Here is a 14,332-nt window from a genome sequence, read left to right on the forward strand (position 1 = left end):
TGGTAATATGAATATCTGATATGCAGGATGTATTAGGCGATCCCTGTGAAAGGGTCATTTGACCCCCAAGGGGTTGAGACCTACAGGTTGAGAACCGCTGCTTTAAAGGAATCCGTTGCTTTCCCCAATACACAGCTTTTCTCAAACATCCGGGGGTTCAAACTCACCCCTCAACCAGTAGGACAAAGACTGCCCTGTGAGTTTACAGGAGCAGAAAGCCCATCTCTCTCCCAAGGGGCGGTCTGGCGGTCGGTGGTTTTGAACTTGCAGTGAACTGTGGACCTTGCAGATCACAGCCTAACTGGTAACCACTACCTTACCAGGGCTCCTCCCTCAGCCAACCCCCTTAAATAGACTCCATTCCATTCCCAGAAAGGGAGGGGGGCTGGGGAGACAAGCTCATGGCCCTCCCCATTCCAGTGGGAACAAGTTTCCAGGAAAGCCAGAGTCAGTTTCAGTCCTGGGTTCAAGTCTTGATCACTGTCACTTTGCTGTGTGATCATGGGAATTTCTAGACTACTGAGTATGGGGATCCAATTTCTTTGGCCAATTCTGGTTCATACCTACGTGGTGCGTTGGTTAAGCGCTCAGCCTATAACCAAAGGTTGGCGATTCAAAACCAACAGCTGCTTCATGAGAGAAAGACAAAGCAGCCTAGGAAACGCTGCCGGGCAGTTCTACTCCGCCCTACAGTGTCCGTCAGTCGGTCAGCAGGAGTCCGGATGGACTCCAGCGAACAAAACCTGGAATGATGGCATATCAATCTCAGGTGGAATACTGAATGGTTAAAAGAGGTCGTTCCTATAAAGACCTGGCACAAAAAGATGGCTCAGTTGGAAAACTATTATGCTTTTAAAGAATGATAATGAGAACCAGCGCTAATTTCAAGACTGGAGGGGTCTGGCCCCCATCCTGGGTCTGAAGGAGGGGCCATCCCTCCCCTGACCTCGCTCCTCTCGTCTCCCCAGGGAGGGGAGGCCCCCAGGGCAGGGACAAGGGGGCGGAGGAGCCGGAGCGAGACATTTTTGAGTCGTGACCAAGTGGAAACTCCCTCCCCGAGGCGGAAGCCGGGGGCGCCCCTCTGGGGCCTGAGGCTCCGCCGGGGCGGGGCGTCCGGCAGACCAGGGCTCCGCCCCTCGCCCGCCTCATGAATATGAATGACCGGTGGGGGTGGGAACGGAGCGGAAGTGCGGGGCGGCACCAGCTCCTCCAACTCCGCCTCCGCCTCTGGCTCCCGGCCGGGGGCGTGGCGTGGCCGAGGACGCTCCGCCTCTCGGCGCCGCGCGGGGGCTTCTTCCGGCCTGCGCGCCCCGGACGTGACCTCGGCGGCCGTGCGCCCGAGCCGCCCTGAGGGAGGCGCCCGCGGCCCCGGCTCAGGTAGGGCTGCCCTGTGTGTCTCGGCCGTCGACCCCCGAGTCCCTCGAGTCCCCGCGGCCCCGAGCCCGCGGGCTTCCAGCGAGGGCTAGTCTCCCTCAGCTCACGTGCCAGGGCGAGACAGAGTAGACTAGCCCGGTGACAGGTGGGGCCGCTCCCAAGGCGGGAACGCAGAGCATGGAAGGTACGAGACTAGGTTGGTGACTGGGGCCAGGGCTGTCCCAGAAAGGGTGACCTTTGAGGCCACATTTGAGGGACGTGAAGGAGCAAACCATGTGAGGAACTCAGGAAAGAACATTCCAGAAAGAACACGCCAGACAGGGAAAGTTGAGGCTGGTGTGGCAAGAGTGAGGGGCATAAAAAGTGAATGGAACCCATCTAATGGTGCTGTGCTCAGTAGGAACACTGGTGACCTGCTTCCATAAAGATGCTCAAACTCATGACTATTGAATCAACTCAGCCTTATCGTGACCCGACAGGACAGGGTAGAACTGCCCTTCTGGGGTTTCCAAGGCTTTAACTCTTTAAGGGAGTAGAGAGCCGCATCTTTTCCCTGAGGAGTGGCTGGGGGTGGTTTTGAGCTGCTGACCTTGTGGTTAGCAGCCCAACACATAACCTACTAAACCACCTGGACTCCTCCACGAAGATCACAGCCTAGGAAACCCTAGGTTGTTGCTGTCAGGTGCCCTTGAGCACGAGCTACCCCATAGTGACCCCATGCACGACTGAAGGAAGTACTGCCTGGTCCTGCAACATCCTCACAATGGCCATTCTGCTGGAGCCTTTTGTTGTGTCCACCTTGTTAGGGGACTTCCTCTGTTTTTTCCCCTGCCCTTCTACTACCTATTAAGTAGCATTAATCCACTATATAGGGTTGCTATGAATCATAACCTACATGATTGCCTTGAATGACAACAATGGTCTTGGGTTGACCTGGCTCAAGGAGTCTTGGTGGCACGGTGGTTAAAATTCCCAGCTGCTAATGGAAAGGTTGGTGATTGGAACCTCCCGCCCCAACCCCTGGTGACCTGCTTTGGACAAGCGACAGCCTTGGAAACCCTCTGACAGGCAATTGCGCTCTGTCATGTAGGGTTACTGTGAGATAAACGCCAACTCAACTGTATTGAACAGCAGTATGATGGTGGCCCACGGCTCTCAGCAAGTGCCAGGCACCAGGCATCTGTAAATTCTTGATGCCTGCCAGCTCATCCAACCTCAGCCAGCCCTTGGGCAGGGAAGGTGGAAACTCCTGTTATCTTGGAGGAAATCAGGCCCAGGAAGGACAACTCACTTGCTCAAGATCACACTGACCTCATGGCCTGCAGTCAACCCAGGAGAGCCAGCTTCCTTCTGCAGACTGCTGGTGATCTTGAGCAAGTTAGGCCCCTCCACTAGGTGCTTCAGTTTCCTTCAGAGTTCCAGGAGTTGGAGGGCAGGCAGTGAGAGCTCTGTCTTATGTGTCTAACACAAAGGGGGGGCCGGCACAGCTCTCTTTGCTGCCTGTTGCTGCAAAACCAGGCAGCTGGAGTGCACGCTCAATAATTTGGGCCCTGCAGCTAAGTCAAAGTCAGTGCCCAAGAATCGGCTGACTGAGGCTGGAACCTTCTCCGGTATTTCTTCTCCCGGGAGACCTTTTTTGTTGTTGGGGAATTGCTTGTCACCCCTCCAGCCTTGGGAGCTGGTTTATGTTGTCGGGTCTTTGAGGGCAGGAGCTGGGGAGGATGAGCAGGAACAGAAGCAAGGCTATCAGGCAGAAGGAGGAAAATCGACCCACTTCCCAGGGAGCCCAGTGAGATGGAAGTGTGCACAGACAGCTCTGCAGTGGGCATCCGACTGCCACCTGAAGCTCTGTTTGCTGTACTGTGGCTTCTCTGTTTCTAGAATTCACCCTCTCCCCCAATCTGGCCGAGCTTCCTGGCGTGGCCTTGAGGATGAGACCTGAAATAAGACCCCAAGAGGCAGTTCTTGGGTACAGCCAGTCTAAAGTACTGGTGGTACAGGATCCAAAAGAGCTTCACTTTACTGACTGAGTACTCAGCTCCTATTCCTCAAATGGACTCACCCCAAACTGAGTGACTTATAACGACCCTGGAGGGCAGAGAAAAGCTGCTCTGGAGAGTTTCTGAGGCTGTAAATCTTTACAGACGCTGACTGCTATGTTTCCCCTCAGGGCTGCTGAAGGGACCAAACCACTAGCCTGTTGGTTAGCAGCCCAGTGCTTATACCACTTGCACTACCAGGACCCGTTGGACCCACCCTCCAAAAACCAAGCTAAAAACACTGCCATCAAGTCGATTCTGACTCATAGTAAAACTACCAAGGCTACATCTTTACAAGAGCATGCACCCTCAATTTTGACCCCAGATTGACGAGTGGGTTTGAACCGCCATTCTTGAGGTTGGCTGTCCAATGCTTACCCAGCAGTACCACCAGGGCTCTGTTGGACCCACCCAAGCAGAAGTGAAGCACTGTGTTTGGCTAAACTTGCTTCCTGAAATGTATTCCTTCTTCAGAGACACCCCTTCCCAAAACACACACACAAACAGGAACTTTGAGATGGTAGAGGGGATGATTCCCAGAGGGGCTGGAAGACACCTTCTGCCGTTCTCTTTTTTCAGCCACATAGTCCTTGGGCCTTATCCCCATGTTTTTGCATCTGTCACATATCACTGGGTTCCTTCTCAGGGTGGGACTGGTAGAATTAGAACAGTAGATGATGTGGGGAAGAGCAGGTCGGTGACTGTGCCATCCCAGCTGGTGGTATCTGGAGCCCATGTGCCCTTGAACTTGGAGCTCCTGACTAAGTGCCACAAGGGTCCATCCACACACCCTGGCTTTGAACTCAGAGGGAGCAGCTGGAGCTTCAGCCCCTTGACTAGGTGGGCTGTGGGGAGGAGGGTGGGGCTCAGGGTGGGGTTGAAGTTGGGGCTCTTTATGTGGGTAGAATACCAGAGATGAGATGTTGGTTCCCTCTGCATCACCTCTGTGTGCCCCGACTAAAGGCAGCCAGTCACCATCAATGCATTACTGTTCACTGAACTGGCCACTCCAGACTATAAGCAGTCTCCAGTCTAGTCAGGTGCTCAAACTGTATGTGCCAAATTAGCATTTCTGGGTCAGCTCCCAGGGCTCTGCATTCCTGATCATATGACCCGCTAACAACCACTACCCTGGACCTCCCAGCCAGGCAGCCACAAGGAGGAACCCATTTGTGAGCCTTCCAGCCGCTGCTGCCTGGGGATGACATCCTGGTGTGTGTAATTGTCTTCCATGACTGAATTTAAGCACATTTCTAGCTCTGTTGGAACACTGTCCCCAGGAGGTGAGCCCTCCCCTGTTCAGAATACGTGACAGCCCTTACCAGGTCTTCCACTGCCAGGCAGTCTGTCAGCCAGAGTCTTCCCTTGTCTGAATTAGCCCTACCAGCAGCTCTGCCAGAGTCCCCTTCTCACCTCCTCAGACAGCAAGTTCATCTTTGTATGGTGGTTCTGTTAGCTCCTAAGTCCCTCTGGGTCTCCACCAGGGACACCCCCCCCCCCCCACACACACACTACCTCCATCTAGAAGAGTCCACCAACCTTGACACCTGGTTCAGCGGCCTCTGTGCACACCAGGCCTGCATTTCAGGGGCTTTCTGAGGTCACCTGCTGGAGTTCTTCAAAACAGACTGATTTGAGAGGAAGTGGCCTCCCAGTTTAGCTGGTTGGGGCTCTTTGGGGCCTTTTTGGAGCTCACAGTCTGATGAAGAATTTGAAGGGCCAGGTCTTTTAAATGGTCTGGTCTGAGTGGCCAGAGAGTCCCTGGGTAGGCTACACAGTTAATGCACTCAGTGCTAACTAAAAGGTTGGAGGTTTGTGTCCACTCAGAAGTTCCTTGGAAGAAAGGCTTGGTGATCAACTTAAAAACATAAAGTCAACCATTGAAAACCACACTTGGGATAGCTATACGTAGAGATGACTTCACAACAAATGGTTGGTTGTTTTGTTTTCTGAATAGCCAGGCTTGCCTGCCAGAAACCGACTGCTTATTACTTCTTCAAATACAACCATTCTCATCTCCCTATCTCATCTTCCTGCCCTCTGCCCTTGGAGTCTGTTCTAATGCCCTAGACTTTCAACACTCATAAAACAGAGGCTCAGAACCCTTCAGGGGCTGTCTGCCCTGTCCTGTAGGGTCCTGTGAGTCAGAATCCACTCAGTGGCAGTGAGTTGAATACCATATTTGCATGATTCTACCTCAAGGGTGCCACGCACCTTATTTACACCATTAACAAGAAATCCAGTCCCCTTTGTGGACCTCACACTGGCACAGTCCCAACCAGTCATCCGGAAGGAATCACAAGGACAGTGATTAGAACCATATCATGTAATCAATCCCTTCTCTCCCCACTACAGTCCCCAAAGGGAGCACTAGTGGCATAGTGGGTTGTGTGTTGGGCTGCTAACTGCAAGGTCAGTAGTTTGAAACTCCCAGTGGTTCTATGGGAGAAAGACAAGGCCGTCTGCTCCTGTAAAGATAAGACAGTATCAGAAACACACAGGGCAGTTTTATTTTGTCTTCTAAGGTCGCCATGAATTGGAATCGACTTGATGGCAGTGAGTTTTCTGAAAGCAGTCCCTAAGAGCATACAGCTGTGAAGTGGTAGCGATGGACTTCAGGCCAGGGTTGACTCTAGACCTAGTTGGTCATCACATACTGGCTACTTCTCCGTGTCCCTCACTGCCCAACCCCACTCCCAACTCAGTTTTCTTCCTTCACTTCTTCTCTACTTGTCTCTGTGTCTTAGTGCTGCTGTGACAGAAGTGCCGCAGGACCATCTGTTACCAGATTCATGAGGCCAGAGGTCCGAATTCAGGCCCCTGGGAGTAGGAGGGGTCCTTCCTGGTTTCTGTCAGCTTCTAGTGATCCGCCATCCTCACAGCTCCTGGGCTACCTCAGAGAGTGTCTGTCTGCCCCAGGTCATCTTGCCTGCCTGTGTTGATTTTGCACCTTGGATCACTTGAGGAGATTTGCTAGGCTGGTGACCTGAAGCTCGGGCCTTCAAACTCACCAGCAGCTCTTTAGGGGGCGTAAAAGGGGGGGGGGTTGTGGTATCTGCTCCTGTGATGTTGACAGCCTTGGAAACCCTATGTTTTCTCTGTCCTGCAGAGTGGCTGTGAGTCGGATGACTCCACAGGTTTGGGTTTGGGGTTTGGTTCACATCACTCAGCAACATTTAGAATTCGCACCCTGCACTGATGAAACCTCATTAATACTACAAAAACCTAATTTCTAAATAGGATTTAAACCACAGGTGTAGAGGTTAGGATTCCAATGCATGTCTGGAAGACAGGGGGAGATTTTAATGCCTAACAAACACTGTTCGTTCCTTTGTCATCGAACTTTATAGCACTGCTACTGGGCGATACAGCAGCAGTGGCAGCTCTGCTCTCTTGGAGCTTCCATTTTGTTGTAGAGAAGGAAACACAGACTTGTGGAGGTATTTCTCTAGGAAGCTGTCCAAGCCCCTGTTCTCCCCTCCCCACCTTGAGGGAGTATACCCAGGACTCCCCCAGCCCTGTTCCCCACCCACCTCAATTTGTAGAAGGCCAGGAAGCTGAATTGACTTGAGTTGGGGTATGTCCCTTAGGAGGAAAAAGTGGGTCAAAGCAGGCCCTTTGGCTAAAAGGCTGTGGACTCATCAGAGTCGGGAGTAGGATGGCATGGAGGGGTGGAAGTGCAGTCTGGAGAGGTCATCTGCCTTGTCCTTTGCCCTTGGGTCACCCAGGCCCAGTCTCCCAAGATCCTGCCAGCCTTTCTGTGAGCATTACACAGCCTGGTTCCCGGATGTCTTTCCATCATCCACAGCTCTCCCAACGACCTGGGCTGAAAATGAAAAGGACCCCAGAAGAGGATCTACATGGTTGTCTTGGAGGCCCCAAGGCTGAGAGCCCTCTTTATTGGGCCTCAGTCTATGGTAGCAAAGTCAGATGGCAGCTTGGCACCACATTACAGCCACTAGACTGGCTATGATCAAAAGGGTTGAGGTGCTGAAGAAACGAACACGCCTGCACTGCTGGTAGGAGTGTAAAGGGCTGCTGTAATCATTTGGAAAACCGACTAGTAGTTGCTCAAAACATTCAGCAGAGCGTCACTGCTAGACCTAGCAATTGTAGGTGTATGGGGGTAGGGGTGGGGGATACAAATAAAACCTGGGATTTTCCCCAAAGCTATGTACTTAATTTTTTTTTTTTACAAAACCACCTTATCACCTTCAAAGTATTCTCCATTGCATTTACTACATCGGTTAAATTTGCTGTTCCATTCTTTGAAACATTTTTCAAACTCGTCTGTTTGGATGGCTGACAGCACCTCCCTTGTTTTTTTCTTCACCTCTTCTACATCATCAAATTCCTGTCCTTTCATGTCCCTCTTCATTTGAGGAAACAAAAGAAGTAACATGGAGTGAGGTCAGGTGAGTAAGGCATGTGGGGCATGAGAAGCATGCTGTTTTTTGCCCAAAGCTGGTGCACTGAAGATGGCTGCGTGAGTAGGTGCATGTGGCAAAACCAGTCTCCTGTCTGCCACAAATAAGGCCTTTTTTTGGTCACACACTGGACACAATCTTTTTAGAACCTCTAAATAGAAAGCTTGCATTCCCGTCTGTTCGGGAAGTTGAAGGACATCCAGAATGAGATTTGTCATCAATTGACATTCCACCTTTTTTTTTTTTAAGGAGGCATACATGCACTCTCACATATTTATTCATAGAATCAGGAAATATATGGTATCAACATGTAGGGTAGTACTTTCTTTCCCCAGACATTTCACCTCTTTTGAAGTGAGAAAACCACTTGTACACTCGAGTTTTTCCCATAGTGCTGTTCCTGTAAGCTGTGTTCAACATCACAACAGTTTCTGCAGCATTTTTCCCAAGAAGGAAACGAAATTTCACAGCCACACGCTATTCTCTTAAATTGGCTATCACAAAAAAACAAGGTTTGAGTGAAACTCAAAAAACTTCCCTGTGACCAGAGAGAATTCCCAGATGATGCCACTGGGTGCACTCACAGAGCGAGTTGCTCACCCAGTGGGGAAATGTGTACTATGAAAGTTCGGCTCTGCCCAGCACAATTCCGGATTTATTTGGGTAGCCCTTCGTATACCCAGGAAAAATGGAGACCGGGGCCCCTTGTGGAAACTTGGACATGGATATTTTCAGCAGCACTATTCATACTAGCCCCAGAGGAAAGAATTAAAATATCTGCCCACTGATGGAGGCATAAACAAAACATGGCCTGCTATGTCTATAGTGTTCCTTAGAAAACGGAGGAGGGACGCACTGATACATGCTGATATAGATGAACCTCAGAAATGGTGAGCTGAGTGAAAAATCAGTCATGCCTCCAGTCTCGTTCCATTTATGGGGACTCTCCAGGATGGACAACTCTATAGAGGCTGTATTGAAGGCTGGCCCCAGGGGAGGGAGAATACAGGGGCTTGCTCTAATGGGTTCAGGGTTTCTTTTAAGGATGATGACAAAGTTCAAAATGGGCTGGGGAAATAGACTAGAAGTCATTGAATTGTACACTTGAAAATGGTGAATTGCATGGTTTGTGAATTGTATCTCAATAAAACAGTAAAAAACAAAAACCTGAGTGCCCTTCCCCACTTTCATGCTGCTAGAAGGAGGATGATTCAAGAGCTTCTAAAGTGACTTGGGGCTAAAATATCACTCCAGTTTTCTTGAAGCAGTTGCAGAGAACTAGTAATAGAAGGCTTGCTGTTCATCCTTGAGGCCTCCCAACAAATGCCTCTCTCCTCCCCTCAAAACCAACCCCTTTGCCATCTAACTTCCCCTTGTGTCTTTGCTTTGCCATTCTGATATGTAACTTGGAATTAGTTTGTGTCTGTGAACATGATTTTGTTGGCTCTTCTATACTGAACATTCCAAGAGGGCAAGGGCTGCTCTTATTGAACACATAGTAGGTGTTCAGTGAGTATTTGTTGAGTTAATGAATATACCATCTATACTCGAGTATAAGGTGACCGAATAGCTGAGAGGCACCTAATTTTACCACAAAAACTGCATTAAAAATGTGCTGGAAAACTCAGCATATACTTGAGTGTATACAGTATATGTATATATTTGAATATTTTATTGTGGTTTGGGTGAAAATTTACAAAGCATATTAATTTTGCATGCAATGCGTAGGACGTTTTTTCCTGTGACCTGGGTTGCGATTGCCCCAGTGTAACAGCTCTCTTCCCACTTCTCCCTGGGTTTCCCATGGCCACTGGCCCATCTTTTCCTGCCTTCTGAGCTGTTTTGGGCCAGTTGTTGGTCTGTTGGTCCCTGTGGTAAATTGTTGTGAGGAGGAGCATGTAACTGCGGGTGCTATTGTTCACTTAGAAGCCTGTCCGTTGGCTGCCATGTGATCCCAGGGGTGGGTTCAGTGCCAGCCTTGAAAGGTATCTCAGGACCACAGTCTCAGGGGCTCCTCCAGTCCTATCAGAGCGGGCAGTCTGATCTCCTTTGCGATGGCAATTTCTGTTCCACATTTTCTCACTGACCCTGTCCTATTTTGGAGCCCAGGTGGCATAGTGACTACAAGTTGGGGTACTAACTGCAAGGTCAACAGTTCGGAGAGAGTTGGGAGATACACAAAGCTTCCCACTCCCCTAAAAACGTATAGTCTCGGAAATTCTACCCTGTGCTATGGGGTTGCTGAGTCAGAATCAACTTGATGGCAGTGAATTTTTTGGTTTTGGTTCCCCAGAGTGGTGGGGAACTGTATATATATATTGATAGCAGCCAGAGGGTGCATTGAGTCTGGGCGGGCCAGTGTTTGGCGCAGTTAGGGCAAGAGCAGGGACGGGTGTCTCCTGGCCCTGGTGCTGCCTCTTTCTCTCTGTTCCAGCTCCAGAAGAGTATCTTGAACGGAAGCCCAAAGCCTGGTCTGGCTGGGGAGGAAGTCTACAGCCCAGGCTGAGAGGGAGGGAGTGGTGTCTGCCTTTGCACCTTTGGAATGCGGCTGATTCACTCAGAGGAGCCATGTGGTACCACGGGCAGCCTCATGCTGACATCTGGATGTTGGATTCCAGGAGGGGAGGGAGTCCTGCAGGCAGATGCCAAGTCTGAAGGTCAGACAGGTCAGACGGAACCATTGAGCTGCTTGAAGGGGAGATGAGGCACTTGTCCCCTACCCTCCTGCTCCAGAGTCCCTACTCAGGTGGTATCTGGGGGGTGAGGGAGGCCCCTTCTCAGCCATGTCCCAGCCCCAGGGCCAGAGAGGCAAGCATGAGCTCTGTATACTCAGCTCTGTTACTTCTCAGCTCATATTTCTGAAAAGCTACAGGGACATGATCACCCCCCAGTGGGCCAGTGTCCTCTGTGCCTGCTGACTCTAGGCTAGGTTCCTCCTGGGGGATCTCCAAGACAACACCCCGCTTGTGTCCTCTTTTCTTATGGCCAACTGTGGGAGGCCCAGGCCTGTCTCCTTCAGGCCTGGATTGGGTCTGACTGGTTGGGTCTGGGGCAGTAGCCACCCTAGCAGCTAAATAGACACAGTGGGCGACGGCAGGGCCAGTGTAGCAGACCCCTATCTCCCTGACGTTTTGCTCTAGATCTGATCACGAGTCTGCAGGCACTGTGCCCCCTTGGAGCTCCATGTGCCAACTTCGCCTGCAGTGAAGTGCCTTCAAGAAGCCTGGAAAGCTCAGTCTCTCGGAGCCTGCTGGGAGTCAGCTGAGCATGCAGAGGGGTAATGGTGTGCCCCCTCCCCCATGACTGATGCTGAGATCCACTCTATTGACTGAAAGGATAGGCCTTGGCCCAGCAGCCTCTCTCTCTACTCCAACCCACCATGGCATTGACTTGATGCCAACCCAGAGGGACCCTGTAGGACAAAGTACAACTGCCCTATAAGATTCCTGGGGCTGCAAATCTTTATGGAAACAGACTGTCTCATCTGTCTCCTAAGAAGTGGCTGATGGGTTCGAACGAATGACCTTGTGCTTAGCTGTGAAGTGCTGTACCAGGATTTCTCTCTTTCTCCCAAGGAGTTCTGTATTGTTAGACTTCTCTTCGGAGAGAGCCAGGGGACTCCATGGGGAGCTGGTGGAGCAGGGAAAGCCAGGAAGGGAGTAAGTGGCAAAGATTACAACTCCTGTCCCAGTCATGGCCTCAGCTGCCCATCCTGTAGGCACAGGCCAGCCCCTGGACAGCAAGCACCTCCCTGCACCATGAGCCCCCATTTGCAGCCTCATTTGGTCATTTGACGTCAGGAGGGAGGTGCTCTGATGGCTAATCCATATACTTCGAATCTGGGGTCCCTGAGGGAAAGTGGTGAGGGTGCCCCAAGATCTGGGGTTTCCCAGAAGAGAACACCCTGTACCCAGTCACCAGATACCTTGGGAAAGTTCTAGAGGGAAGGTGGGCAGGCCTCTTTCAAGGTTTTTACAGAAATTGGAGAACCAAGTGAAGCACCTCCTAGAATATTCTAGGGAAGAGTAGAGCATTAGGTCCAGCGTGTGACCCTGGGATTTAACTCAGCTTTGGACTGGCCCTGTCCGTCCTACCAGTCCTATACTACTGGCTGTCCACATCTCAGCCCAAACCTGCCACCTAGAGAGGCCTTTGGAGTGAGCTGTTCTAGCCTTGCAGGCCACCGCAAGGCCCCATTCTTGTGCCCAGAGTGTACTTGCGTGCGTCTGGTCTTGTCTACTAAACCACAGAGTCCCAGAAGTCAAAGGACATCCTACGGCAGCTTTACTTTCTGAGCATGTCTTCTCCCAGATTAAGATGTAATTTACATGCCGCAAAGATGGCCCTTTTACAGAGTCCAGGGCAGTGGTTCTGAGTGTATTCATGGAGTTGTGCAACCATCAATCACCACAGTCGCCTTCCAGGACGCTTTTTATCACCGTAAAAGGAGACCCTGCATTAGCAGTCATTCCCCTTCTTCCCAGCCTCGAACCAGCTGCCGGCAAGTGGACCCCAAATCATGGTGGCCCAGTATGTCCCGAGTAGAACTGACTCCTGGGGTGTTCTAGCCTTTCTCAAGCAGATTGCCAGGCCTTGCTTCAAGGCACCTCTGGTGGGTTGAACTGCCAACCTTTGGTTAACCCTTTTCATCTAGGGCCGCCCTGTCACTCCTCAACTCACTGCCCTTCAATCTATTCTGACTCACAACACCCCTTACGGCAAACTAGAACAGATTTCTGAGAGTAACTGGAGGAGTAGAAAGCCTCATCTTCCTCCCTTGGAACAGCTTGCAGGTCTGAACCATGGACTTGTGGTTCGCGGCAGCTCAGTGTATAACACACTAAGCTACTAGAGGAGTGCTTCCCTTGCCCCTCAACACCAGACCAGACCAAACCAAACCAAACCAAACCAAACCAGACCCACTGCCATTGAGCTGATTCTGACTCGTAGCAACCCCAAGGACGGGGTAGAGCTGTTTCTCTCAGTTGCCGGGACTGTAACTTTTTATAAGAGTAGGAAGCCCTGTGTTTCTCCCACGGAGCAGCTGGTGGTTTCAAACTGCAGGTCGCAGTCCACCATGCCATCAGGGTACCTCCCACACCCCTAGGCAACTGCTACTCTGTTTTCTGTGTCTATTTGCTTATTCCGGGCATTACATATTAGTGGGATCTTACGATATGAGGGGCTTCCAAAGCTCACAGCAAGCGAACTGCTAAGAAAATGACATTTTGTCCCCCTGGGCCTTGTTGAAGTCCCTTGGTGCTTGACACTTCCTTTCTGACTTTGTTCAGTCAGCATAGTGTGTTCCGGCTCCACCTCCACTGTAACAGGTATCACTACTTCATGCCTACCATTGTATGGCTATGAGAAGGAGCCCTGGTGGTGCCGCTGCTAAAGCACTGGGTCATTAATTGAAAGCTTGGTAGTTTTGAACCTGCTCTGTGGCAGAGAAAGAAGAGGCAGTCTGCTTCTGTAACGGCTTACAGCCTTGGCAGCACTGCAGGGCAGCACTACTCTGTCCCGCCGGGTAGTGAATTGACTTGATGGTAGTGAGTTTGCCTTTTTGCATGGGGACATTGTTATAGTAAACCAGCTTCTAACAACTGAGTGGGGTTCCTAGGTGCAACTTTACAGCGATAATATATAAAGATCATAGCAAATCCCCGCAAAGTCATAGAAGATAGAGATAAGATAAAATAAAGGAGTCAAACACGCTTCATGGTAGTTTGCTCACCTCTGGGACGGCCATGGTTTCAGCAGCCAAGTCCGTGCAGAGAGAGAAGGGAGGAGGGAGGGAATATATTTCTATTCAAGGCTTATTTATCCTTAGGGAGCATGCAAACCCCCCTGGTTACAGGTAACCACATACATAACAGGAAGAGGATGAACTAGGGGTACACATGTGACAAGATGGGCCGATCCTAGACTCAAGATGGCAGCCTAACCTTGGTTATCCTTGAGTTAGCTAGACCTTGTCTCTGGGCTCTCCTTCATGGAAACAATCCACCATCTTTATCAGCAGGGAGTGTGCCCCACTTATGGTGGGACAAACAAGCATCTGATTGCTCGGGATGGCTGATGCCCTCAGGTAGAGAACTTCTATGCAGCCGAGTGCCCACCGTGTGCTAGCGAGCAGCAGACAACCAGGGGAAAACCTTTCTGTATCCCACAGGGACAGTTGAAATTAAGGAATCCTGGTGGCACGATAGGCGTACGCGTTGGGTTGCTAGCTAGGTTGGTGGTTCAAGCCCAACAGCCATTCCTTGGGAGGAAGATATGGTAGCCTTACAGCCCCAGAAACCCCATTGGGCAGTTCTGCTCAGCCCTACAGGATCACTGTGCATCGGAATTGATGGCAGTCAGTTTGGCTTTGGTTTTTCATACCACACTTCATTTATTCATCAGTTGGTGGGCCTTTGGCTTCATCCACGCTGGCTGCGATGGAGAAAGCTGCTCCAGACATTTGTGATTTGTGTATATTTCACAGACTTG

General features: G+C 50.8%; 1 protein-coding gene across 1 annotated transcript in view; it reads left to right on the forward strand.

Moving 5' to 3' along the window:
* Positions 1-1,296: 1,296 nt before the first annotated feature.
* Positions 1,297-14,332, forward strand: part of TFAP4 (transcription factor AP-4) — a 40,791-nt gene continuing 27,755 nt past the window's right edge. The window contains exon 1 of the mRNA XM_075564352.1: positions 1,297-1,377. The gene's annotated coding sequence lies outside the window, so the exon portion shown is untranslated. The remainder of the gene's footprint in view (positions 1,378-14,332) is intronic.

This window comes from Tenrec ecaudatus, chromosome 12 (genome assembly GCF_050624435.1).
Source record: "Tenrec ecaudatus isolate mTenEca1 chromosome 12, mTenEca1.hap1, whole genome shotgun sequence".
Taxonomy (NCBI): Eukaryota; Metazoa; Chordata; class Mammalia; order Afrosoricida; family Tenrecidae; genus Tenrec; species Tenrec ecaudatus.